The following is a 26926-nucleotide window of genomic DNA, read 5'->3' as shown; positions in this document are numbered from 1 at the left end:
CAATTGGAAGCTGTGGAAACTCCATCAGATGTTCGGCTTCCAAAAATACTTCACAAACCGGAACGGTCACTTCCGGGTTTGCGGAGTTTGGGAGCCAAAACGTTCGAGAACTAAGCTTTTCGAAAACCAAGGCACGACTATATTTAAGAGGTTCCAGGCCTACTTTATATACATATTGATATATATTTACTGGATTCAGAGACAAAGAACGTCCCCTGCATTGACTATACATTTATAGTCAATATACATTTCCTCTCCAACTAGTATACATGTTATAACCTCCAAGTATGGTTTCACATCTTTTGTTTAGCTATTTCTCCTGACATAGTGCCACAAGCTACAAACTTTTCAGCAACACTTTTGTTGAAAATGTTCTTATTCTTAAGTTGCATTAGTGGACAATTTGAGCTTTTGAGTTTCATCAGCAGTTTTGGACAAGCTCGTTATGTTTTTTTAAGGCTGCTTTGGCGGTGTTTTATGGAAATTTTCTGTAGATGGTAATATACAATTACTAAACCAACAACTTGTCAAAATGGAAACTTACATAAAATCAACGGCCAAATTAGACACATGCTACATGCAACAGCACACTGAGTAGGGATGCAACACGCGTGTAAAGAATCAGGACACAGCTAAGTCACAGACAAAATTCATTTTTGAGAGTTCGCCTGAACATACTGCATGATTTAAAAATCCTGCAAAGGCAACATTAATGGTGACAAGGCTGGGAGAAAGGCCTAGGCATTAAAAAGCATGTTTCTGCGAGTCTGAGAAGATTTGGAGTAGCAAATCTCTAGCAGGGGACCACATTGCACATTACAGAAGCTATGTGCTTTATTTTAAAAAATCACAAATCCTCAAACTAATCGGCTCACTCAGGCTTCTAACATTTGATATTATCATGCGTTTAACTGTACCAAATGCTTCTTCATATGTAAATTGCACATAAAGAAAGATAATTTGGATTTGCAAAATAGCCCTGTTTACTTTTAAATCACCACCTTGTATGTACATTACATGCTAAGTTTATTTCAGTTATCAGCAGGAGGAAGATGTTCTGCTTGTTGAGGCTACATGCTAACCCTGGGCCTCTGGACAGGGAGAAGACTGGCATAAATGAATGAATGAATGAATGAATGAATGAATGTTCTGCACAAGCAAATAATTCTCCATTTCTCAGGGTAAATTATAAACCTGAAAATTCTTTATTTTTAGAAAATATACACCCCAAACTTTCACAGTAAAAGCAAAACAAAATAAAACAATGCTCTGGGCAAAATTTGCAACACTAGTGTAGTAAAATAGAGATTCCATCTGCTGTTAAGAAATGTTCTTTAGTCTAGGAGGTAAATAAAGAAATTGATGGATTGCAGTTAATGGTTGTGTTTTTTTTTTTTTTTTTTGCCCCAAACCATTCTAAAATGCTATCCTATGACTTTGTAAAGTTGACAAAACTTTCACCTGGTGATGCCTCTTGTGGTCTTGTTTGGTTTATAATTAACTGCCTAACACACTTATATCCAAAGAGGATTAAAAAAAATGAAAAAGTTTTTTTTTAAAAGGATGGCAGAGATTATTAGCAAAGATACCATCCTTATCGTGGCAAATAAAAATACCAATTTGCAGAGCAATCCTACCAGTGCCTGTTCTATTCCCCACCATTCACTGAATACAAACAATTTTCAGAAAGCCTTATTTGTGAAGCTGAATAAATGCCTACATTCTCATCACATTCTGGAAACTGGCCGCTTCCAGAAGATTCTTTTTCTTTTGTAAACTGTTATACATTACCCCTCTTCTCAATGTACTTTTAAGCCATGGAAAGTTTTGCTAGCTTCACTTTCCAAATTGAAGCAGTGTGTTGTCACACAAATGGCAAAAGCATAATTAACGCCATATGAAAAAGGCACAATTCAACATTTCAGAGTCTGAGGATGCAGTCCTATACCGATGGCCCACCAGTTGTTGAGGGCTATTGGACTCAACAGAAGCCTGGAGGCTGAAAGGCCATCGCTAGCTGTGTCCCTGGAGCTCATGAAATGTTGTATTACCTGTTGTGTGTATACTGATGCCCGGTGTGTGCTGGAGGTGTGCAGGGGTGGAGGAAGGGAGGTGCGGTGGGTGCGGGCCACCCCAGGTGTCACCACTGAGGGGGGTGACGAAATGCTGAGTGGCACTCACCACAGGGCCTGCAGCACACCTGAGCCATGTGTCTCTCCTGGGAGAGATGCAGTGGCTTGGGAGCACGCAGGCTCCATGCTGTCCAAACGGTCCGCCCACTGCTTCCCCTCCCCAGCTGTAGGGTGGCTGAGTGGGAGGAGGCAGGCAGATTCCGGAGGCCCCGCAACGTGCCACCCCATGTGCCCAAGCGGCTTCCTCCACCGCTGGAGGTGTGTATCGTTGTAAATTACTTACTTCACTCAGAATGACCTTGTAGAGGACTCACAAAATACCTCTCCATGTATGAATGCAATGTGGGCACCTTGATTCTTGAGTGCCGGTGCACTTTCCAAGGATGTTGTGGGTGTGTCTGTTTTTTTACAGTATCTTTGTATTTTCTACTGGTGTGTTTCCTCCACACTGAGCACACATTGAGCATGACAACAGTTGTACTGCAGCAGCAGCATATCCTTGTGAGCATAATGATTGCCCTGCAATCTGATAATCTCTTACCTTGGAGAACTCAGTGGAAGTTACTTCTGAGTCTGCACATGTAGAATTGCACTGTGATAGTATTTTCCAAGTATGATAGTACAGTCATACCTTGGGTTGAAGTAGCTTCAGGTTAAGCATTTTGGGGTTGCGATCCACAGCAACCCAGAAGTAACAGAGCGCATTACTTCTGGGTTTCACCGCTCATGCATGCGCAGACGCTCAAAATTATGTCACGTGCATGTGCAGAAGTGGTGAAATGCGACCCGCGCATGCGCAGACGCGCAGTTGCGTGTTACGTTCTACTCAGGATGCGAACGGTGCTCCGGAACGGATCCTGTTCGCATCCAAGGTACCACTGTATTGGGAATGTAGTCATACTATAAGTAGCACTATTATTATTATTAAATGTGCTTATATACAGAGTTTTATCGCAAGTAACCGCAAAATGGTTGACAATTTTTAAAAAATCATACCATTACAAATCAAAAAGATAATGGCTGCTTACCCTCTTCTGTGCTGAGCGGTGGTTGCAGCCTGCTGTGGCACCTCCATCACTCCTGGACTCTCACCACGTGGCCCCGGCCAGTTGAATTTCCTCTCCAGTCACCGCGGAGCACCGTGGGCACTGCCAGACCCCTGTTTGAATTAAGCCTATCCGTGGCAACCTGGGAGGCAGGGCCTGGGGAGCAGTCCTGGACTTGGCAGGCTCCACTCAGGTCTGCTCCCCGGGCATATATTTGGGCCGATGGGGCTCTTGACAAATCAAAAAGAAAAATTAAGATAATAAAATATCAACAATATCAAGATTCAGGCAAATTTGCAGAATTGAATTTTTTACTGGATTATTATTATTATTATTATTAACAACTCATAATCAGTTATTTTGGAGCTACGTACTTAGAATGTAGTGGATTTGTTCAATATGTGCACAGCACAGTGTTGGATTCTATAGTTGTTTCAGCCAAAGGTTTTACGGATGAAATGTGCACAGGAAACTACAAATAATCACTATGCAATCTGGTCTCAGCTTCAATTAACCAAGCCCAAGGATAGCGTACTGAAGTCATTTTCAGAATTATAGTCTCCAGGGGACAGTAAATTCCACACTTTTGAGTTGCTTTGCTAGTAAAGATGCCTTTATTCTGTGGTAAAATATCCACTGGGCACCTCCCATGGAGCTAAGGATCAACTTCAGTGCAAAGCATCGTGACTACTTGTCAGGGGAGTCAGTGATGAACTGCCTCTTCAAAGGAAACTTTCTTTCCTTCTGTTCACATCAGAAGCGAGTTCTCTGCCCACAGGACCCTTGAAAGGGAGATTTTCTGTTTTCAAAGGGGGGCACTGCTCCTTGTGCAATAAAAAGCTTCAGGCAAGTTTATTTGAGCTTTCCACTTATCTTCAGAAAGGTTCTTTGGGACGGGGGTGGGGAGCGTAGCATGGTTTGGTGAAAAATGCCACCCCTACCCCCGAGACAACATAAATCCGTCACACCATGTCACAATTTATTTTTTGCTTATAAAATAGACTAAAAATGACAACATATAAATTGTGAATAACCTTCCTGCTCCACTTGGCAGCCCCAATCTGATGTCATGAAATGTACATAAATGCTCTAATGGCTAAATTCTATGCAAAATTCAATCTGTGCAGTAGCTGTGAAGAAAAAGGAAATCTGGGAAGGCTGCAGCATCACAGAGCTGAGTGAGGGATAGGAATTGCTGAGATCTCTTGGTGTGAAGAGGGCTGAAATTTCGGGAAGCAGATAAAAAAGAGAACCAGAGGGTGTGGCTTCATTGCTAATGCTATATGAATTGTAATACACAGGTGGTAGTGTGTTTTTTAACTAGGCTTGCTAATACAAGATGATAAACATCCCCCAAGCTCATCAACACTTCTGCCAGAGAAATTTGCATGTCCAGGACTCCTGTGATTACCTAACTAGTGCAACCATAGCTCATATGCTTTTTTACCAGAAGTTAGGACGGTTGTCAATCAACACAGGTATTTTGGAACCTACAACCTGAATTGCATGTACCCAGGAACCCACCACCCTTTTTCTTATAGATGTTTTTTCCTCAGCATAAAAAAGAAGAAGTCTTGCTGAGGATGTCTCTGCATGGCTTCCGCAAAAACCTCACCTGTTGAGAAGCTCATATATCTTGAAAGATACTGTATACAGTGGTACCTCGGGTTACATACGCTTCAGGTTACAAACTCTGCTAACCCAGAAATAGTACCTTGAGTTAAGAACTTTGCTTCAGGATGAGAACAGAAATCGGGCTCCGGCAGCACGGCGGCAGCAGGAGGCCCCATTAGCTAAAGTGGTGCTTCAGGTTAAGAACAGTTTCAGGTTAAGAACAGACCTCCAGAATGAATTATGTTCTTAACCCGAGGTACCACTGTATTTGCATTTTCATAAGCTTTTTAAATAAAACTCTTCATCAGAGTATTTTTATGTTTTTCTTTTAGCAAACATTCAGTAAGAGCAAAAGTTGTCTTATTGATTGGCAACTTGCTAAAAGCCTTTTTGCTTGTTTTATTTACACTGCAGTTTAGCAAACAGATCTTCATTACATATCTGTAGGTGCCAGGCAAAAACATTCCTCTTCTCCTAGGTCTTTGGCTAATTAGTATTGAACAATCTGCGGCCTTTAAAACTGTGTGTGCACATGGGGGTGGGGGGTGTTTGTTTGCTACTGTGATATAAATATTTGTGCTTTTATATTGTAAATTGCCCAGTGATCCTCAGATGATGGGCAGTATAGAAATTTAAGAAATAATAAAAATGGCTCAAGGAATGAAAAGGAGTTGATCGCAGTTATTTTGGGAGCATGTCACAAGGAGGAGTGAGGGGAAATGATAAATAGGTGGAGTCTTGAGGTACGCCCTAAGAAAAAGTGAGACAGCAAAGGAAACATGTAATCTCCTGCTTGTTCCAGCATAAGGATTACTTAGCCGTGAATTGTGATTCATAGGCAATGCCATTTGAGTCATGTTTTCTCTGGGGGGCTCAGCTTTACATATCTCAAGGCTTAAATTCAGTCTAGTTAATAAAAGACAAGGCAGGAGAATATGATGCAGACTTTACTTCATCTACCATCTTTCAAATTTTGTCATTGTTTTGCACAGTCATGGAATGTCCCTCAGGCAGCTGTTCAGCCAAATGAAGCCTCCCAAAAAATGTATTATCCATCTGTGTGTTTTCTTCAGAGTCAATGGGTATTAATCTATTCAGTTTTCTCTTGTTTTGCTTAATTTACTCTAGAGCTTCTGTTGTGAGTCTCAAGCGTCTTTTTGCTTTCTGAAGCCAATATTCTTTTCAAATACAGGAAACATCGCTGTGTGGAGAAACAGCACGCAAATTTAAGTTTTGAAAAAGTAAATGCCATTCAGCCATGATCTAATAACCATCTATTGATAGACCATGGGGTTGCATCCAATAGTGTCATTCAACTGACGGCAAAGTTTCCATCACTGGAGAGAAGCCTTTTTGGGCAATTCTCCCTGCAGCCTCTGTAGTGATTGCAATATTGTGATGAAATTTCCTTACTAGAGACATTGGGAAAGCCACCATGTTAACTAATGTCTCCATATGTTGAAACCAAGCCTATTACAGCCTCTGGCCTCTTTATCTGCTCCAAGTGGTTGGGGGACTCTACGGTGCAGGCACAGGGAGGGGAGATGCAGGGGGAGGGACAAAATCCCGCAAGTCGCTTCCCAGACTTACCATCAATTGAATAATACCATACGATAAAATCCAATGAGGATTGTATTCATACAGGCCCGGTTCCTGCACATGGAGGGATCCTGATAGGAACCAAACTCAATTTGTTTCCTCCATGTGTCCATACAGACGCACGTGCAAGAACTATATCAGGCCATTCTAGGGAAAGACAGGTCTGCATGCACATCCCATATCCTTCACGCAGCTATCGGAAGGTGCCATCAGTGCCCCCCCTAACTTGCCCCCTCCCAATCCATACAGCTTCTGAGAAAGAGAGGGAGAAGGGAGCTCCGTTTCCTCATTCTGGTCACTGCTTGTGTGGAGGATAGAAAGAAGTTTCCAGAAAACGGCAGTGGGTTGCCTGAAGGGGAGTGGGCCTTTACAAGAGAACAAGAATACTTACACCTGATACTGGCACTGTCTCGATCTACCCTGCCCCTTCCGTTTGGTATGGGCAGTGCAGCCAAACTTCCTATTCCTCCTAATGCTCTGGCTTGCCAAGTGTTTATGCTCACATGCTGAGGAGGAAGGGGGAAAACTGCGCTCTGTTACTCCCTATCAAGATACTTCTTTGTGAAAGTGATGTACAGGGAAGGTATACCCTCTGTAAATTTGTCTAATCCTTCTAAAATCCATTAGAAAAGCAGTTATTATTTTATTATTGCCATACATATGTTAAGGTTGATTAAAATACAGCGGTACCTCGGGTTATATACACTTCAGGTTACAGACTCCACTAACCCAGAAATAGTGCTTCAGGTTAAGAACTTTGCTTCAGGATGAGAACAGAAATCGTGCTCCGGTGGCACGGCGGCAGCAGGAGGCCCCATTAGCTAAAGTGGTGCTTCAGGTTAAGAACAGTTTCAAGTTAAGAACGGACCTCCGGAACGAATTAAGTACTTAACCCGAGGTACCACTGTATTACACAAATGTAAACAGTTTCTTTGCATTTTCTCACTCCCGTCCAACACACAATATGGCCTACATAGATTTTAGCTGATCCCAGTAAATATTGAAAGCTGTTGCTCCTGGTCAGTTTTTGTCTTTTAAAAAAGCAGGAGATCCTCCCAAACAGAGTTTGGAGATGAGGGAACACTAGCAACCCTCCCCCCCCAAACAAAAACCATGAAAAAAATCTGGCGCTTCCTACAGCTGCCATAGTTTGGCTGATGACAACACTGTTCAAAAGACAGTTTTGTGGTATATTGTGAACATTGTCTCCTTTTCCTAACATGCAGACCACAGGAACAAATTTGAATAGGCTTTTACGCTAGCCACAAAACTAATGGACATAATTATATGAGATCTGCAAATCCTATTTATTATGAAGCATACAGAAGACAGAACATTTGTGGGACGTAACAAATGGTTTTGAGTGGGAACAAGCTGATCCGCTTCCTATGTGGAATGTTTTTTAAGCTCAGCAAACAGTTTCTTTCCAGAGCACAATTAGCTGCAGGTGATGGTGTGAAGAGAAAGTAAGAATTGCCTCCTCTGAGGTTTAGTGCGGACTGACAAAGCAGGAAATCTATAGCCCCATTCCAGACAATTCTCTAAAATGTGAGTGTGTGTGTGTGTGTGTGTGTGTGTGTGTGAATAAAAGTGAGACATTGTAATTCAAGCAGGCATGCACACTCATACACACACAGTCACGTGATCATTTTCCAAATTGCTTTGTTGAGGCTTGTAGAATTCTCACTAAGCAGTTATTCTTTCCTAGGTTTTCTATCTACTGGCAAATGTCAGGCCTCCTGCTGTCATCAATAAGAAATCAAATGGATGAGGTGAAGTAAGTTGATGCCCTCTGGTGTGGATCTGGTGTGCTTTCTGACTGGATTGTTAAAATAAGGAAGAGAGGCAAGCGGGGGGGGGGGGAGACACCCATGCGACAGGGGAAGCCTCAGTGCTGATTGTCTACAGAGTCTGCAGTTCCCTTGTTTGAATGGGAGGGTGCCTGGCTCATTTCCCCCCAGAAATGGTTCTCAGATATACAGAAGACCAGACAAAATTTCATGATGTTACTGTGCCACAGGACCTATCAGCACAAATTTGCATGCTGAAGGATTCATATTCATGGCATTGGCATTGACAAAGAGCTCTTTGAATATATAACCATGGATCCTGACTTTTAGGGAAGAGCCATAGCTCAATGGAAGAGCATCTGTTTTGCATGCAGAAGATCCCAGATTCAGTCCCTGGCATCTCCAGGTTGGGCTGGTGCAGCCCCTGCTTGAAGCTCTAGAGATCAACTGCCAGTCAGTTGTAGACAATACTCAGCTAGATAGACTATTACAGGGGTAGCCAACTCCCAAGAGACTGCAATCTACTCACAGAGTTAAAAACTGGCCGTGATCTACCCCCTTTTGTTGTTGAGTTTTTTCAGGGAGGAGGTAAAATGCTGAGCTTTTTTTAGGGGTGCCACAGTTGTTCAGCTTCTTTGGGGGGAGCCAATGGTCTACCAGTGATCTACCTGTTGGACATGCCTGGACTAAAGTTTTCATGTACTTTGTTCATGGGAGGAGTATAATACCCTGAGTTACCTGGGGAGAGATGGTTAAACCATTCTGAGTATTGTAGCTTTGCAAGGAGAATAGGGATCTTTTTACAACTCTTAGGAGTCTTAACAAACTAAGGGGGTGGGGGAAGCCGTGTTTGCTTAAAATTATAATGCTTGAAATTTATATAGTATACATGGACCTAGTATACATGGACCTAGGACTCAGAATATGACAACCTATTGTTATTAAAGTCCAGAAAGTTTCATTATTTCAAAGGAAGTTATTTCCAATTATCCCATTGGTAGTATCTGATATAGTCTGGACACTTACCTTTGGACTACTGCCATCGCTAATACTCACTGAGACAGAAAACAGATATTTGAGGAAACCTTCCTGCTGGCATGGAGACAGATAAAACACCATAAATGGGACACAAACATGCTTAGTCCATAGTGACCCAGATCAGGGGAAAACTACATCCAGTCAGATCCAAAAATATGGGAGAGCAAAACAAAGTTGTAAAAGCAGATATGTACCAGGAATTAATGAATCAATATGATCTCCAAGGCCAAATAAAAGAGCAAAGTAAATTACCCAATAGGATATATTATGGAGCACTGTAATGAGATCTGCCTACATTTTTGAAAAAAAATGTCTGGAAGTTATATGTGTGTCACTGGAAGTATATGTGATTTAAAATATGAACTGGACACGTGTGATTTTATCAAACACAACTGTTTAGATCCCACTATTCCTGCAGTTTAAAAAAAGCAAACATGTAAATGTTGGTAGATAATTATAAAAAATGTTATTTTTACTGTGCTTTCATCTATACATATATTTTGGTTAGGGCTGAAACTTGATTAAAGGATCTTTCTGCATGTTTTGATCATTGGCATTGTGCAGGGTCTCAAGGGGTTTATCAGGCTGTTGGCTCGTTGTCAATTTGGGTGTGTGGGCTTAGTTGCCTAATTTGATTGATAAAGGTCAAATTGTCTGGGTTCAAGTGGGGTAACTATGGTTGCCACCTTGCTGTTCTCCACTGTGCAAAGCTCATCCTGGAAAACAGCTGGATTTGCTGTTGCTACCTGGCTTTCTTTCTCAGATGAGAAAGAAGACCCTGGACAATGTAGCAGTGAACTGTAAGGGAGACACAGAGATCTAAATACATACCCTTCTTTGTGGTGCGGCACCCCTTTTGCTTGTATTTATTTTTGATTCAGATTTGTCATGGCCAGTGGCTAGTACAATAAAGTTATTTGGATTTGGTTGATTAAAGGAATTTTATTTGATTAATTATTTTAGATGATTATAGCTTAAATTTGCATATGGGTGGGGTATAAATAAAATAACAACAACAACAACAACAACAACAACAACAGGTTAAAAACAATACTATTGAAGGGAGATAAGTGCTTCCTTTGTTTTCAGATGACCCCGGTGGGGAATTACCACCATAATTTCTAGTGCCCTATGAGTAACCACCCTAAGACAACCTTGCCTGAATCTTCATTTTGTAAACAAGTTTGCTACTCGCTTGGTACAAAGGGCAGAAACAGTTTTCATGATGGGGATATATATCCAAAGAGAACTACCACAGTTTGTCAGGGACTGGGCAGAGAAGGAATGGTGGAGACCGCCTCCCCAGCCTGACCCTTCCAGAGAAGAAGACAGTTCAGAATTACAACAGAGGTTTGAGGGAGGTCACAGCTCAGAGGAAGATGAAGGGAAAAGTCGGGAAATAATGGGAGAGGAGGCAGAGCCAGAACAGCTGGTTGACATGTTATCACTAGAAAGCATTCCAGACCCACCATCTCCCAGAACCCAGTGAGCCTTAAAAGTAGGAGAGCAAAGAGCTCAAAGATAGATGGCCCTAAGTGGCAACCGTAAGGGGTGTGTGTGTGTGCTGTTGACGAATGAGGAAGTGGAAGAAAAGGGGGTGGAGATTTACTCGGGACAACGCCCTTATTCTAAGAGGCTGCATTCTCAAGCCTCTCTCTGTAAATATTGAATAAAAAGCAGATCGTAAGGACTTTTCCTTGTTTTATCCATTCCTGGCAACTTGCCATGGGAGTTGGTTCCTCTGCCACCTGACGCAGTTATAGGAGTTCCTGCTCTCTGGTGTACATACATACTTTGAGCTCATACAGTACTTTCCCCACACAATTGCATGGAGGAAATTCTACCATATCATGAACCAATTCTAACGTATTTGAATTTGAATCAAAGTCATTGTCATTTACTCAAGAAGAGCCTCCATTGACTTCTCTGAATTTTGCAAAAATAAAAAATGGATTGGATTGAAAATAAGAATTTGTGCATAAGCTATTCTTATTCTTATTCATGCTTCACCCGCAATTATCTAGCTGTCTGCAATACTATAGATCCAGACAATGAAAAGACTGGATGGCTCTTACAAAAAGTTTGTGGTTATTTTTGTGCTTCAAGAAAGCAGAACTAGTTGAACCCACTGCCAGAGGTTTACAGAATCTCTGCCAGACACAGGAAAGAAGATGCCTTTAGAGAATTTTCTAATGGAAGTCTGAAAACACAGGGGCTTCTTCTACCCGGCCTGTCACACACATCTTAGATGAAAAACGAGCATAATGTGAGATTCTCCCTCTTAATTTATGCAAAGGCTTTATTCAGCCAGCTGGATTTGTTTGTTATGCATTGGGATGCTCACTGAGAGGATAAACAGAGCCAAAAATAAAGAGAACCAAGCCAAATGTGCAAGTGATCTGGATTCACAAGTGTCACATTTAGAAAGATTTCATCATCAGGCAATCCCAAGACAGAGCAGACTACGGTTTGACAAGATGGAAATGAATTGCCCTTTATATCTACATTTTTCACCCATGCTAACAAAGCAAATGTGAACAAATGAAATATTAAACTAATCATAAATAATATCTAGCATGTTTATCATATGGTTTAAGTATCCTGTCAAACATATTCTCAGAAATCCTTAAAACTTCTCTGTCAGGTAGGCCAGTATCATTATCAGACCCATAAAACAAATGGGAGACCAGTGAAAGTGAATTGTTTTCTTTTCCTCCTGGCAAACTTGTAGGACCCCAATCTGGATCAGAACCACAGAAGGGGCAAAGGGCAAAAATCCCCACACACCAGGATCCTGATCTGGTTTGGGCCCTCTGTGATGGCAATTTCTCAGAAAATATAAAGTACTCAAAAACAAAACATATGAGTAGTTTGTCTCTGAGATCCAGAAAATAGTAGCTTGTGAATTCCGAAATCCTACAGCTCAACTCTATTAGGCATTTTTTACAACTTAAACGTTCATATGTAAATTAAACAATCCATCAGTATTATGGATTTCTTTCAGTGAAATAAATAACTATCTTGTTGCTCTGGAGTCTCTAGAAGCCCCAATAATTGCTAATCTAGTCCTACTCACCAACCACCTTTTGTTATTTTTGATGCTGTTTGGTTCCTTTATTCTGCTGATCACAGCTTTTGTGCACTACGATTGGAAAAGCACACTGGATTATCAAACCTGGTTTCTTTCACAGCCTTTTATACTGCACTAATGAAAATTGATTAGAGGTTGTCTATCAGTTTTTCCAACTCATGGTCCTAATGGAGAACTGCTTTTTGCTTTGTTACTCTTAACTTTGGTGAGAAATAGCTCTCTATTGTCTGAAATTTGTTTTCTGTCTTTTAGCCACTTGGGGATGATTTCTTTTTTTAACAAAACTTCACCTTGTGTCAACTTACATTATTTAGTAAACTGTTGAAAGGCCTTTGTAAAAGGTGTAAAGCATATGCAGATGAATTTATGTCAGCAGCTTCTCCTTTAAGACATTGTTCCTCTGACATGTTGAAGAACTATGGAGAACAAAGACGATTCCCTCCCCCTCTCCTTTCCAGAGGTACAGAGAGTTCAATGCAACTGTTAATCTTTGGTGGTATATCATTCTATGCCTGTGGTCTTAATTTACTCAGTAGCAAAGGAAGTCATGCTTTCAGTTTGTGCTTTGCCCTTTTAAAAATTGATAGAGCCTTGTTTCTTTTATGTTATAAATGTGGTTTTTATCACTTTTCCAATCTAGTATATAGAAGACATGTGTGCACATCGAGCAATGAATAAATGTAATTTCAAAAGGTATCCTAGCAACATCACATCCGTCTCCCTGATTGACAGCCCTGTGTAGTAATAACGAAGCATATGTTAGAGCTCAGGTTATATTTGTTTCCTTTATTTAAATATATTTCTTCCCCATGCTACATTTGCACAACAAGTGATTAGGCAGTAGCATGATAATATTTGATATTTGTACATTTGTTTGTGTATGTGTGGGACACATGTGGAGGTATAAATTGGCCAGTTATAAAATATTGAGTAAGAATATAGTACAATAAAACTGTAGCAATTGGGTCTAGCTTGCATACTGATGGCTGCAGGTTCAGTCCCCAGGATTTCTAGGCAAGGCTGGGTAAAGACTCCTATCTCAAACCCTTGAGAGCCACTGCAGACAGTATTGAGCTAGATGGATGAATGGGTCTCACTTGTTACAAGGGATGTTATCAGTGCCATGGGCGCCTTTTTTGCTGATTGGCAGAGTAAATTTCAAATTAGAATGAACAAATCAATATCATAATCCGAACTCCTTTATTGAATGAGGAATACAAACACATTTAAAATACATATCCTTGATGTCTGGTGGGGCCTTTATTTTTTTAAAACCCAGAGACCTAATATGCAATTTATAACAACATGCAATTTTGGGGTAATGTCAGAATATCTCGCTTAACTCACACCTTGTATAACATTTTGAAATTCTCAGGGTGCCTCTTCTTCTGAAGTCAGACTCTGGGTGCCTCCAGACTTTATACTGCAGCAGAGATTCAAATGCATACTGGGAGTTTAGGTTTGCGTGGTTACAAATACTGCTTTTAATGTTTTTATACTGCTGTAGACAGCCCTGATATTTTATGAGAGGGTGAGATATGCTCTGTCACTTTGATACAACAAATCCATTTTTAAAAAATGAACTTTTTGCGTTTTGGAAAGTGACAGGGAAGTGCATCGAAAATGTTGGGTGAACAAACAACTAATGGGAAGATGATTGAACACCCCACAAGCAAATCAGGATGAATGCTGGCTGGCTGCTCTTTGTCATATAAGCGCCCTGTAAACAAATCAAAATTAATGCTTAATCAAGACCAGCCATAATCTAACTACCATGTGAGCTTTGTGCAAGCAAATGAGGATGAATGCTGAATAAACAGGTTGTCCAGAACAGTTCTCTGATACACCAGCTGCACTCTGTCTCTCTCCAGGAAGAGAGTCCTCCTGTTTCTCTCTCTTCCTGTTTAATTACCGGTATACCCCTGCTCAGGCAGCATACGTTCCGATTTGTCTCTCAGGGCCATTTTATTTTTGCTTCATTTTTGATGAGGCCCCAGAGAATTTTCTAATGAGACAGATTTATAGACAATAAGACAAGACACAAACAATCTTTTATATTGTTAAGTCAGTGCCAAAATGACAGGCACTTCACAACAAGAGTGGGGGAGATTGCTGGGTTTTGGTGGGCTTTTTAAACCCTAATCTTCTCTGCCTCCTTAATTTTGAACTTGTCTCTTTTCCCCTCTGTAGTGGCCCAAGACATTTTGCCGTCTGAAAACAAGATAGCCCCAACACTCCTCCTCCATGCCATGTTTAGACGCTGACTGGACTGGCAGCTACGTACATACTGTTGATGGGGCAATGTTTTCATCTGCACCTGAGGGCAACTGGATTGCTTAGACCAGCTTTTGCCAAGCTGGTGCTTTCCAGATGTTTTGGACTACAACTACACAGCTGTGCTGGACAGGGCTGGTGGGAGTTGTGGTCCAAAACATCTAGAGAGGACCAGGTTGGTAAATGCTGGCCAAGGAGATCCAGGGCAGGCTGCATGGTACATCTGTCCTCAGCATCATCTGCCTGAAGCAGCTGCTTCACTCTGCCTAATGATAGGGCTGGCCCTGCACTCATTCTTATGCCTGCATATCTCATCCATCCATCCATATCTCTCTCTCTCTCTCTCTCTCTCTCTCTCTCTCTCTCTCTCTCTCTCTCTCTCTCATGCTCTTCTCACTTTTAGTCCTATTGTAAAAGCTTTCACATATCGAAATTCTTCATTTTTGCAGGTGCATGAAATTACTAGTGCCATTCAGAAAATTATGGTTAGAATTAGAAAGTCAATGGTGAGCATAAGGATGACAAAAGCCAGTGGGAAGTACATTTGTTGACAGTTCAGAAGTGTGGGGGAAAGAGCTTTACTTTCAGGAATGAGGGACTAATTATTTCTCTTTCAGATTTTAAAGTGCTGGCAAGTTGGAACGTGTCCTGTATTGAAACCCCTGAAAGGCATTGCCATAGCCAAGATGTAAGCTTGGACCATTGTATCTTAGCTGCAAGCTTAAGTGTTCAAATTTCATTCCAGGAATTTAGCTAGAATGTGTCTGAAAGGCTTGGCAAATATTTGTAGAAGAAAATATGCTGGACTACAAGCTGATGAAATCATTTCTGCTCACATCTGCAAAAAATAATTTTCATCAGCAAATAGATTTATGGAAGGAAAAGCATTGTGAATATTCATTATTGCAGATAAATTTCCGAAGAGTAGCAGCATTAGATCACTTTGCACAAAATACAAAGGAATCCTGTCAGAAATATATTTTCCTTTCAAAATATATGCAAATGGGAACTGAAGAAGGGCTGGGATCTTGGTTGCAGGTATGTTGAAGAGTAAATATGTGTATTGCTAATACCTTATGCAATAGAGCTGTCACAAATTTATTGTTCCTAATTACAGAATGTATCATACAAAACAGACCTTGCTTTGCAGAAGCTAAAAGAAACTTCAGATACAACACTGAAAATATCAAACCACTTACAAGGATGAGTGAGATGTAAGTCCAGTCAAAGGGGTTGTGGCGCTCATCTCGCTTTCAGGCCAAGGGAGCCGGCGTTTGTCCACAGACAGCTTTCCAGGTCATGTGGCCAGCATGACTAAACAGTTTCTGGCACAACGGAACACCGTGATGGAAACCAGAGCACACAGAAATGCCTTTTACCTTCTCACCACAGTGGTACCTATTTATCTACTTGCACTGGTGTGCTTTTGAACTGCTAGGTTGGCAGGAGTTGGGACAGAGCAACAAGAGCTCACCCCGTCACAGGGATTCAAACCACCAACCTTCTAACTGGCAAGCCCAAGAGGCTCAGTGGTTTAGACCACAGTGCCACCCACATTAGTATACAGGATGAAAGGCCAGTCTGTAGAGCTGGGTCTCCTCCCTGCTGTTTGTCCCTTCACTGCTTGCTCCACAAACAAACTGTCCTTCTTTGCTTCTAAGTGGAGGAACACTAGTGGGGAAAGGAGAGGGTGTATGTACCATTCAGGTACTGCAACCCTTTATTGCAGGGATTCCAGCTATAGGAGGCAGGAGGAGCTTGGGTCACCTCAATATTTGTGGGGAGGGAGCAGAGTCCCCCCCCCCAATATTCAGGAGACCACCATCTCCCACCACTGGGAAGAGTGCTGGAGTGCCAGGCAGGGCGGGATACGTCATGTGATGCTGGGCACCCTCAATGTGGAGGGCAAGTCCAGGGCCGTCTTTACCCAGAGGTGCAAGGGGTGCGGGACACCCAGGCCCTTATTCTGGGGGCCACCAGGCACCCGCCGCTGAATCTGCCTAAGCATATTGAGCTGCTATGTGGCAGCGGGGTCAGCGGCACCTTTGACACGACTGATCTCGCGCCGCCTGCCTGCCGGGAGGAGGGGGAATGACAGGAAAGAGGGAGAGACAGACAGAAAGAGAATGTGCCTATCTAGTGACGGGAGCGCGCACAGGCTCCGGAACCTTCCCAAGAAGAACTCGTATATATGTGTTCGCAAGGGCCCTCCCAGCTCCTCTAGAAATAAGGTTGCTCCCATAATGAAAGGCTGCCCAAGATGGCTCTCCCACACATGCGCACAGTGCCTGCCTGTCCCATCTTTCAGACACTTCCCTACGCCCATAAGCGCATGCATGGAGTCTTTACACCGACTCCCAATGTGTTCTTTGTCTTTCTTAGAAAAGCTGGTTTTAAACAAAAAACACACAAAAAACCCTTCCCTTTGGAGCTGCACAGGCATGAGTGCTATTTATCAAATTATAATAGTGACAGATGCATAATAAAAGTTAATTTTGGGCTCAACTAAATTTGGGGGCGCTGGGCAGATCCTTGCACCCCAGCGGTGCATATGCTAAAGGTGGCCCTGGGCAAAACATCTCAAGGTTTTCAGAAGACTTGCAATGAACAATTGCCTTATAAACCACCTGAGTTTTGCAAACAGATGCTTCTCCATCCCTAGTGAATTGCTCTCCTACTAAACCACACATGAAAAGGAGTTTTCTTTGTTATTCTAAATATCTTTTGATATGGCTTATCACACTTAAAATGAGTGAACTAGGTCACCCATATATACATCATATATTTGAAGAGACAATGATGACATATGGGTTTCTTCTTACATTTCCCCACCCCCTCATTTATTTGCTTCCAATTTAGTATTCATCACTTGCGTCAGATATTTTCATATTTCATATTCTAATAGAATTAATTTAAAATCTGCCATGTTAACATGAAATTCAAAGAGAATTTCTATTTTAGCCTGAAATTTGCTGGATTAACACGAAATACAAAGATAACTGAGAGAGAAATGGGAGGAAGAGTTTGTTAGCTTTATAGTTAACATTTCTAATTTTTGCCCTTATACCCCTTCCCCTTCCCTCTGAAGGGCACTCTTTGGATAACTGCCATGCATAATCCTTTATGTGCATAGTTTTTTAATGGGGTCCCCCCCAACAAAAAACCCCACACACCAAACCTTGAAATCACCTGGAGGTCTGTTTTATCTGAAGCTTTGGATGTGACAGGTTGACATAGTAAAACAAGCGCCTTTTGTGTCTTCTGGCTAATCCTCTGCATGTGATGAAAGCTTATGATGACAAATAGACTCTTTCAGCATATCTAAATGATTATTTTAAAGCACGACAAATATAAAAGAGAGAAAGTACAACTACCTACAAGAGACAACATTTAAAATGCATGATTGTGAAAGTGTTCCTAGATTTAATATGAGAAATATTTTTGTAAAAAAACCCACATCTTTAAAAAATAAATAAATCACACTCTACCATAGGTTAGTGATAAAACGGATGCCTCAAAAAGATACCAGTCTCTAGGACGAGCAAAATAAATTGGAATAGTCTTGCTATAAAAGGAAGTTGGACATAAAATATTGTCATTTCCTAACTGTATGTAGTTTCACTGGTAGAAGTGACTGATGAAAGGAGTTGGGCTAATGGGGTGCTCCTGCCAGCAGAAGGGGGAGTAGTATTTTTTGATGCTATTCTCTTCCTCCTGCAGATCATTTGCCCCTCAAAAATCTGCTCCAGAGGGTTGGGTGACCCTTTGCAGCAGCGTGCCACCCCATCGCCATACTCTAGTAATAGCCTAGATGGAACACCATTTTCCTCAACTAATGGAAGGAGTCCCACCATTCCTGGACGGCTCTTTGGTATCCAGGCCATTGTTATTCATTTTATCTAGCCCATTCCCCCCCCCCCCCACCATGAAAGTGTGGACAAAGTAGAACCCGACGAAGGCCAAATCCACATGCATTTAAAGCATTGTGATACCACTGTCAACAGCCATCGCTCCCCAAAGAATTATGGGGACCGTAGCTTGTTAAGGCTCCTCACAGTGCTACAACTCCCATTCCATGGCCTGCTTGGTGGGGATGATGGAGGTGTAGTCTAACATATCTGAAGGGCACCAAGTCAGCAAAAGCTGTTTTAATGCATGGAAAATAATAATGTAAGGTTTTGTCCACCGTTTTCTGAAAATCTGGGGAGAGATAACCACTGTCCATATCAGCCTCTCATTGCTTTTGTTTTGTAAAGTTAGGGGCTGACTGTGTCTCACCTGTGGATAACGCATAACATAAAGATACAGAGGAGCCTAGGGAAATAATGTGTTGTAGTAAACCTGTCATTAAAAGTGCAGTAAATCACAGGAGTAGTCATGTTTAAGTAGCACATATGGGAAGGGAAAGCATCCATTTGGGTATTCATTTATTGCACTTCCTTGAGTACGTTCTCACATGTGCCACATTTGTGAAAGGCAATTTTTAAAGACATAAATTTTGCAAGAGTAACTTCACCTCTTTAGAGCTATTGGCAGTAAACTTTCCTCCCTCAGGCAGAGCTGCTGAGAGATGTTTTAAGAGGATTTTGCTTCATCCCAGCAGAAATTAAACTCAACGAGACCATCAGACCTCTGCAATACAGTGGTACCTCGGGTTACAGATGCTTCAGGTTATAGACGCTTCAGGTTACAGACTCCGCTAACCCAGAAATAGTAGCTCGGGTTAAGAACTTTGCTTCAGGATGAGAACAGAAATTCCGTGGCAGGAGTGGGAGGCCCTATTAGCTAAAGTGGTACCTCAGGTTAAGAACAGTTTCAGGTTAAGAACGGACCTCCAGAATGAATTAAGTTCTTAAGCTGAGGTACCACTGTAATGACAGCAAGATACCAGATATCATAGACAACCATTGTGAAATCAGTAAGTAGGACTGCTGTATTCATGGTCATACATTTTATGCGTATGCAAAATGATTGTCAGAGTAAAATGTAAATCCAATGTAATTACTAAAAGAGAACTTCAAAATGGCCTCGAATTGCCCCCCCCCCCCCCCCGCAAATCATATAGATTCTAAAAGGCAGCATACGGCGTTTCTGTGCACTGCTCTGGTTTGCCAGAAGTGGCTTAGTCATGCTGGCCACATGACCTGGAAGCTGTGCGCCGGCTCCCTCGGCCAATAAAGCGAGATGAGCGCCGCAACCCCAGAGTCGGTCACGACTGGACCTAATGGTCAGGGGTCCCTTTACCTTTACCTTTTATACCTTTTTAACTCATAAGGGGAATGAAGCATTTAATGCAAGCCAGACTAGTAGAAGGAAAAATAAATGGGTGGTTTATAGATAATGGATGGTTTATACATCCTATAGATAACAATATTTGAGAATTCTTGAATAATGCTCTAGCAGTTAAAAGGAACTGAGTGGGAATGTGAGAGCCATGCCCCCTTAAGCATGTGCCCTGGGTGTAACCCCCCTCCAGGTGGATTGGGGGCCACGATTTTCGATGGCACTTTGTGCAGCATATCTCCTAGTTCCATCCCAATTAAGCAAATAATTGTCCATATTTGTGAAATAAGCATTACCTACTACAGCCCACAGCTTGCTTAGTCATGCAGTGCCACTGAGTTTCAAAATACTACTTTGAGGCACCTGGACAGCTTTTTGTTTTCTCTTCTTCCATATAAAGGCTGGTAGCCTTGGATGGCTTATTTGGGCTAAGGCTGGTGGCCCAGCAAAGAACTGATGAGCTCTCCCTGCACATAATGTATGACTCAATAATGTGCACAAAATGCACTGTACTTGGGGTCAGGTCAGTGGCGTAGCGTGGGTTGTCAGCACCCAGGGCAAGGCAAGTAATTTGCGCCCCCTAACCCGTGGATATGCGCCCCCTAACCCTAACCCCCAGATGTTGCGCCCGGTGCAGCCGGCCCCCCCTGCACCCCCCACGCTACGCCACTGGGTCAGGTTCAGTGTTAGATGTGTCATGGCTGCTGGAGTGGGGTACAGATGCAAATCGCAGCCTTGGGTGGGCGAGGAGGGGAGGGTTAAACCCTTAACTGCCTGCCCTACTCATGCCCTGGATCGGATCTATTATCCCACACAGAGTGGCAATCGTTTGAAATTAAATTCCAATATGAATTTGACATAACATGACCTTTGGCCTTTGTTTTCCTTGCACTCTTAGGATATAGCATCTGGATACTGGTCTTCAGAACATACAGTATTTCATTATGAGAAGAAAAGCTGAGGTGTATTCATGACAGTGAAATCTCACAGAGGCACTCTGTGTGAATACGGTGGTCCTATTGCACACTGTTGAGGAATGCGCTTCGCTTTCTTTCATAAATGTGTTTTCCAAGTGCAAAAGGAGTGGATATGTGGCATGTGGGAATAATGTCTTGTCTTCAGTTCAGATTCCACAAGCACATATTGAATCATTTTATCAAGTTGCAGGATTTCTTTTCCTAAACCAGGGAGGTCATCACCTCCCATCTGAGCGAGAGTAACACACAAAAACAAGAAGTACTTCATTCTCAGTGGCCCATAAGGGTTCCTACAGGAAGCAGGTGCTCGAGTGTGGCAGACTTGGATCCAAACAAACAGGGAAGGGAATATGAGGTTAGACAGAAGGGTGAAAAACCAAACAATTGAACATTCATTTCTCATGCTCAGGATGCTAATTTCCCCGCTCCCTTCCCCACCTCCAGCTGTCATTGTGATGGACACCCAGCATTTGTTAACTTTACAGTAATCATGCTTTTTCTCCTCTGTGTGAAGCCCCACATGGCTATATCTCTCAACACACTTGGCAACAGAAGAACCTGTGCTTTGCGAAATATGTAACGCGTGGGGAATAGGGTGAACAATTACACACAGACTGTCTTCCAGGCCAGGTGGGTTATTAACCAAACAATTTCACCTGAGACTTTGAAATGTTTCCTATGCACTTACCAGAGAGCAGGTTCCATGAAATCAGGGGCCTTTCTTCCAAGTAAAAAAAAATGCATAAAGCCAAGCTGTTAGCACTGCATGATATTCAAACGTCAGAAATATTAATGCTAATGCTAGAAAGATCCACAATGTGGATTTCAGGCTTTCACTAAATAAAGTTCTCTGTCACTGCTGACTTTTTTTCAGATTTGGCAACAACTTTTCTAGAATAATATTCAGTTGGGCTGACAATATGAGAGAATGGTGGAAAGGGAAGAATGAAGGAAAGAGAAAACACTACTAACCCTTATGTTTACTTACCACTTTTTATTTTATGCTTTATCCATCCTTGATTAGGAAAAAAAAGTTATGGATCTGATCAGGAAAATCTCATTGTCATTGGCTGACTTCATCTCCATATTATATGAAGTTTGAAGTCAAGCTAAGCAAATTGTGTGAATTTAAAAACAAATAGATGCATTGTTCTGTTCTCTAGTTTTAAGCAGTGCTTTTGGGGGGGGGGTACAAGGGGATACGCATACCCCTAAACATTTTGTGAATCTTTGTACTTTTGTCCATTTACTGTATTTATTTTCCCCGATTTGAACTATAAAATGGTGATTTTCTTGAGTCAAACTGAAAGTACCCCTACTCATTTTTAAAGAAAAAAAGCACTGGTTTTGTGTGATAAAGTTCATGAAGTATTACTGGGTAAGGTTCATTTTAATAATGACTGGTTTCTGGCAATTCTATTTTCTTGTCCATCCTCTAAAACAACATATAATAAAGAGATGAAGTCAGCCAATGACAATGAGATTTTCCTGATTAGATCTGTAACACCCCCCCACCCCTAATTGGTGATAGAAATTGATGATGATGAACAGAGGGGAGATTGCAGATTGGGTGATGTGCTATCAGAAGTCTAGAAATAAAGATTAGAAATGGCCTGTTCTTGAGAGCCGATTGTTTGGTGGCAATTCAATCAGATGGAAAACACTGTACAGTAGTTTTTCTAGATTGGCTTGCCCTAGAATGACAGTGTAGTAGTATAGGAAGCACAAACAATCTCTAAGTATGTTGGTAGCAGGAGCAAGTCCAGTTGATACCAGTTGGATTCATTTTCAAGTTAATGTTTGGGATCACAGCTTTATCCTATAACTTCATTGATCCCACTGCCTTTAATAGATCAAAACATTGGTAACTATGTTAAAAATAGAATTGAGAGGAAGAGTGTTGTGATTTAATTTCAAGATTCATTGTTTAATTTGCGTTCTTGAAAATCAATCAATAAATGCACAGGGTGGGGGTGGGGGGGTGGGACTGCAATCCAATTTGTCTTTCATCATCTCAGAGCATGAGGGTAGTCAGATTACCCCACTCCAAGATCTTTCTGATTTCATTTGCACACAAACCATGCAAGCAAGATGTTAAAACTACCTACTCTATGTTCTGACATTCAACAGCCAAAGCAGCTTGTTAGCTTTGGCAACTAGAGAAAATGCAAATTATTGTCCAACCTTTTATGTTTGTTACCAGCTATGTAAGGGAAACAACTGTCTGCATCTTACAGTTATAAAAGAAAACCCCCAAATTTTAATACATTAGCAATGAAGCAGAATTCTAGCTGCTTAATTTTTGATCTAGAAAAACTTTTTAACAATGCAATTCTATGCATGGAGGAAGTTCCATTGAGATGTGGGTCTTTACTCCCAGGTAAGTGGGTATAGGGTTGCAGTCATAACAGTTTAAAAGCCATGACTTGCAAGAGGATTTCGTCCTTCTCACCAGTTTCAGCTAATTGATAACAAGACCTTGGTTGAAAGTTTGCCACTGACGTCAGAAGTCAGAGAGTTCCACGTTTTACAGTTAATGCTTATTCCAGTAAAACAGAGAGCTACCACCTGGCAGTACATTCACTGCCTTCATTAATTAGAGGGGATGGGGTGGGCAGAAACATGTGGTCAGCATAGATGGCAGGGAAATCAGAAATCCTAGTGAACTTGGCTGGTGGATGCAATAAAGCTAGCTGCATTCTTTCATTCCTGTGGTACATATTTAAAGGTGGTAGTGGAAGTATATGTTGAGAAGCATAGCTTGCCAGTGGCTTAGAATTATTATTTCTTTGTGGTTCCTCTGGGTGTGTATAAACACATCCATTATTTTGCTAGACTTTCCCTTACTCACAAAACTCGGGTGTTATTTAGGAGGTTTTTTGGATTATGAAAAGAGGCAGCTGTCAATGTTCTAAAATATGGATATTTATTCATTCAAGGGTAGAATTCAACATCATGCTATGCCGAATGTTACATATGAGCAAGCATAGCAGCTTGCCAGACAGATTTCCCCTCCCTCCATGTGCTGATCTGAGGGTTCCCCTGACCTCCCTGGGGCAATTTTGGAGGGCACAGGCAGCACATGAGGTAGGAGAGGGGAAGCCCTGTTGTGCCTAATACAGGGCTTCCACTGGCAAGGTTCATTAAATGAATCCCACCCCAAGGTATTTGTTTGTTTATTATTTACATGTAAAATATGGGGGAAAGTCTTCTAAAACAGTGAGGGAGAAGACAGAAAGAACTAGAGAAAAACGAACCAATCACAAGCTGCTACTGAACCAAAAGGGTTGTGCCTCCCCCCCCCCCACCATTGCAAAATACTCAGCTGAAATCTAATAAAAGCTTATTTATGGATATGCATTATAGCCCACTAAGTTTTACTCAAAGGAGACCCACTGAAATTAATGGACGTAAGTTTGCCATGTCCATTAATTTCAATGGGTCTAGTCTGCAAAGAACTTGCACTGGATTATTTTCCCTTGCTTTTGTTTGTTTAAAGCAACTCTCTCAAAATTAGCACTTTTACTGACAAGTTCCTAAAGAGCTGTCGGCACCAAGATATTATTGGCAGGGAGTGGGGTGTTGAGGGGAAAAGAATAAAGCTTTTCATTTAGTATCAGCTTGAGGCTTGGCTCTCTCTCTCTCTTTCTATATATAAAGCGCGCAGTATCCATTTCTCTACAATCCAACAAACTGAAGAGGCCATGTCACTAGGTCACATCCCCATCCTAGGCTTAATGCTCATTTAAAGCATTTGGCTCCCCCGCAAAGAATCCTGGGAAATGTAGTTTTTTTAGGGGTGCTGGCAATTGTAGCTCTGAGGGATAAATTTCAGTTCCCAGGGTTCTTTGTGGGAAGCTATGTGCTTTAAATGTACCGTGTAGATGTGACACTATATGTGATTTCAAGGTTAATCAGAATAAAACTCTCTTTCCAATATGGCACTCACAGTTTTAAACCCACAATCATAAACAGGCACTCAAAAGAAGCAGAACCTACCCTTTCCTCATTCTCTGTAAATGTGACCAGGGAAGAAGCAAGTTCTTAAAGGATGAGAAAACCAATTGGTGAACACGGTCATGTGTTCAGAGGTTGCTCTAAGTCCATTATCTGGATATAAAGAGACAAGAGCTCCTGAAGAGCCAGAAGCATTTTTTGTCCCATTTTCAACATTTTGAGTCTCTACGTCAAACCTAGGATTATGCAAAACATTAGTGCCCTTGAGGTGAAACTGGATGTACATCAAGAGTATGTGAGGCCATTTTTCCTCACGACTCTGTTCCAAAGAACTTCCTTCCCTGAGGACCTCTCTCTTCTGCCAAGTATTCACATAACTGCACACTCGCTATCTGACTGCACATTTGCCACACTACAGAAGTTCAGTTGGAGTCTGTACTCTTTAACCAGACATGTCGTTCCTAAGTGCTAGAGTCATTCATGTTAATTGCTAGAATTGGAAAGTTCAAGATTGCCTGGAAGACTTCATCTTACTGGAGTATTTAAAGCTAGTTATACACTGCAGAATTCTTTACAATGAAGAAATACAAAATCCGTTCCCCCACCCACACAATACCATCACTGTTTTCTCCATATTTAAAGAATATGCTGTTCACCCAGCTATGGCTTGAGGCTTTTAGGTCTCTTCCAAATTCATTCTCGTATAGGGCAATGCAGCCTTGGGCTGAAAAAGAACGTGTTAATGCAAACAAATTATTTTCTGACTAGAGTTTGCGCTAGGCGTACGTGCTAAAGCTCGTTATTAAAAGATCACAATACGATTTAAGGAACTTAAAAACACAATGTAGGCACCAACTCTTAGGGGCCAACCCCATTTTTCCTTGAAAGGGTCAGGGGCCCCTATTGTTCAAAGGGCAGGAGGGCAAATGCGGAGCTGGGTGTGGCACTTTGGTGGCCAGTGGCTCCTCCTGCTACCACCACTGGCCAGGAGCGGTTCCTCCATCTTTCCCTTGCGTGGCAGGGGGATGGGGGTCTCCATCCACTAGGGTGATATTGCTGTGTTCTGCTCCACCCCTGGCTCCTTGTAACAATATGCATCACTTCACACTTGTTTATCAGTTACATCTGCCATTTTACCACCCATTCATTCAGTTTGGAGAGGTCATTTCAGAACTCTTGCAATTTTTAATGACCATGAAGAGTACTATTTTTCTAGAAAAACAGGTGCAGGAACTCACCTTGAGCGCCTCCCTTGTTCTCTTAAAATGCCAATGGTGCCCACCTAAGAGGTGCCGGAATTGAGTTTTGGCTGAAAAAAAGCCCTGACCCTGAAAAATTTAGTATCATCAGCAAACTTGGCTACCTTACTGCTAACCCCTAACTTTAGATTGTTTATGAATAAGTTAAAAATCACAGGTCCTGATTCCAATCCTTGGAGAACACCACTTTCTACTTTTCTCCATGCAGACTACTGTCTATTTTTTCCTACCCTCTGCTTCCTGCTACTTAAGGGGTTGTGGAAAACTGAAACTTTTCATAAACATTGTAAACACATTCTGCTTTGAGCTACTTAATTTTTTTTTAATCCCCAATTGTAACTGTGTTTCAATTCTGGGAACAAACATTTATAAACAATGGATATTATAAACTGAATACTTCAATACAGGATACAATGTAATATATTTTGTATTTCCTGATCACATTTGGAAACATTTGAACAGGCATGAACTTTCTGAAATAAATTTCTCTTAACATTACTGCTTTAAAAAAGGAACATCTTTTCAGAATAAATTTTGTATCAATGTGCATGATGCGTTTTCTCAAGGATAACAAATTTTATTTGTTTTCTCAGGTTTGTATTCAGAAGCTTGATTATAGTTATGGAACTGCCATTGTTAAAAACATGGTCAGAAAACAGGTTTTTAGAAACTCTGTGGAGAGGTATATGAACAGATCAGAAAAGCATACATTTTGACCACTCATAAAAAGGAAACAATGCATAAACACAGCATTCTGAAGTAGTCATGGTTGGCCCCTTCTGATCAGGTTTTCAGAAACTTCACACACAACAAATTGTGATGTGCATATTGGGAGTTCTATGCATTCTTGTTCTGCAAACGCTACA

General features: G+C 41.5%; 1 protein-coding gene across 2 annotated transcripts in view; it reads left to right on the top strand.

Moving 5' to 3' along the window:
• Positions 1–26926, top strand: part of XRCC4 (X-ray repair cross complementing 4) — a 237066-nt gene that overhangs the window by 93933 nt on the left and 116207 nt on the right. The gene's annotated exons all lie outside the window — the stretch shown is intronic.

This window comes from Podarcis cretensis (genome assembly GCF_951804945.1).
Source record: "Podarcis cretensis genome assembly, chromosome: 11".
Classification (NCBI taxonomy): Eukaryota; Metazoa; Chordata; class Lepidosauria; order Squamata; family Lacertidae; genus Podarcis; species Podarcis cretensis.
This window is presented reverse-complemented; position numbering and strand designations above follow the sequence as displayed.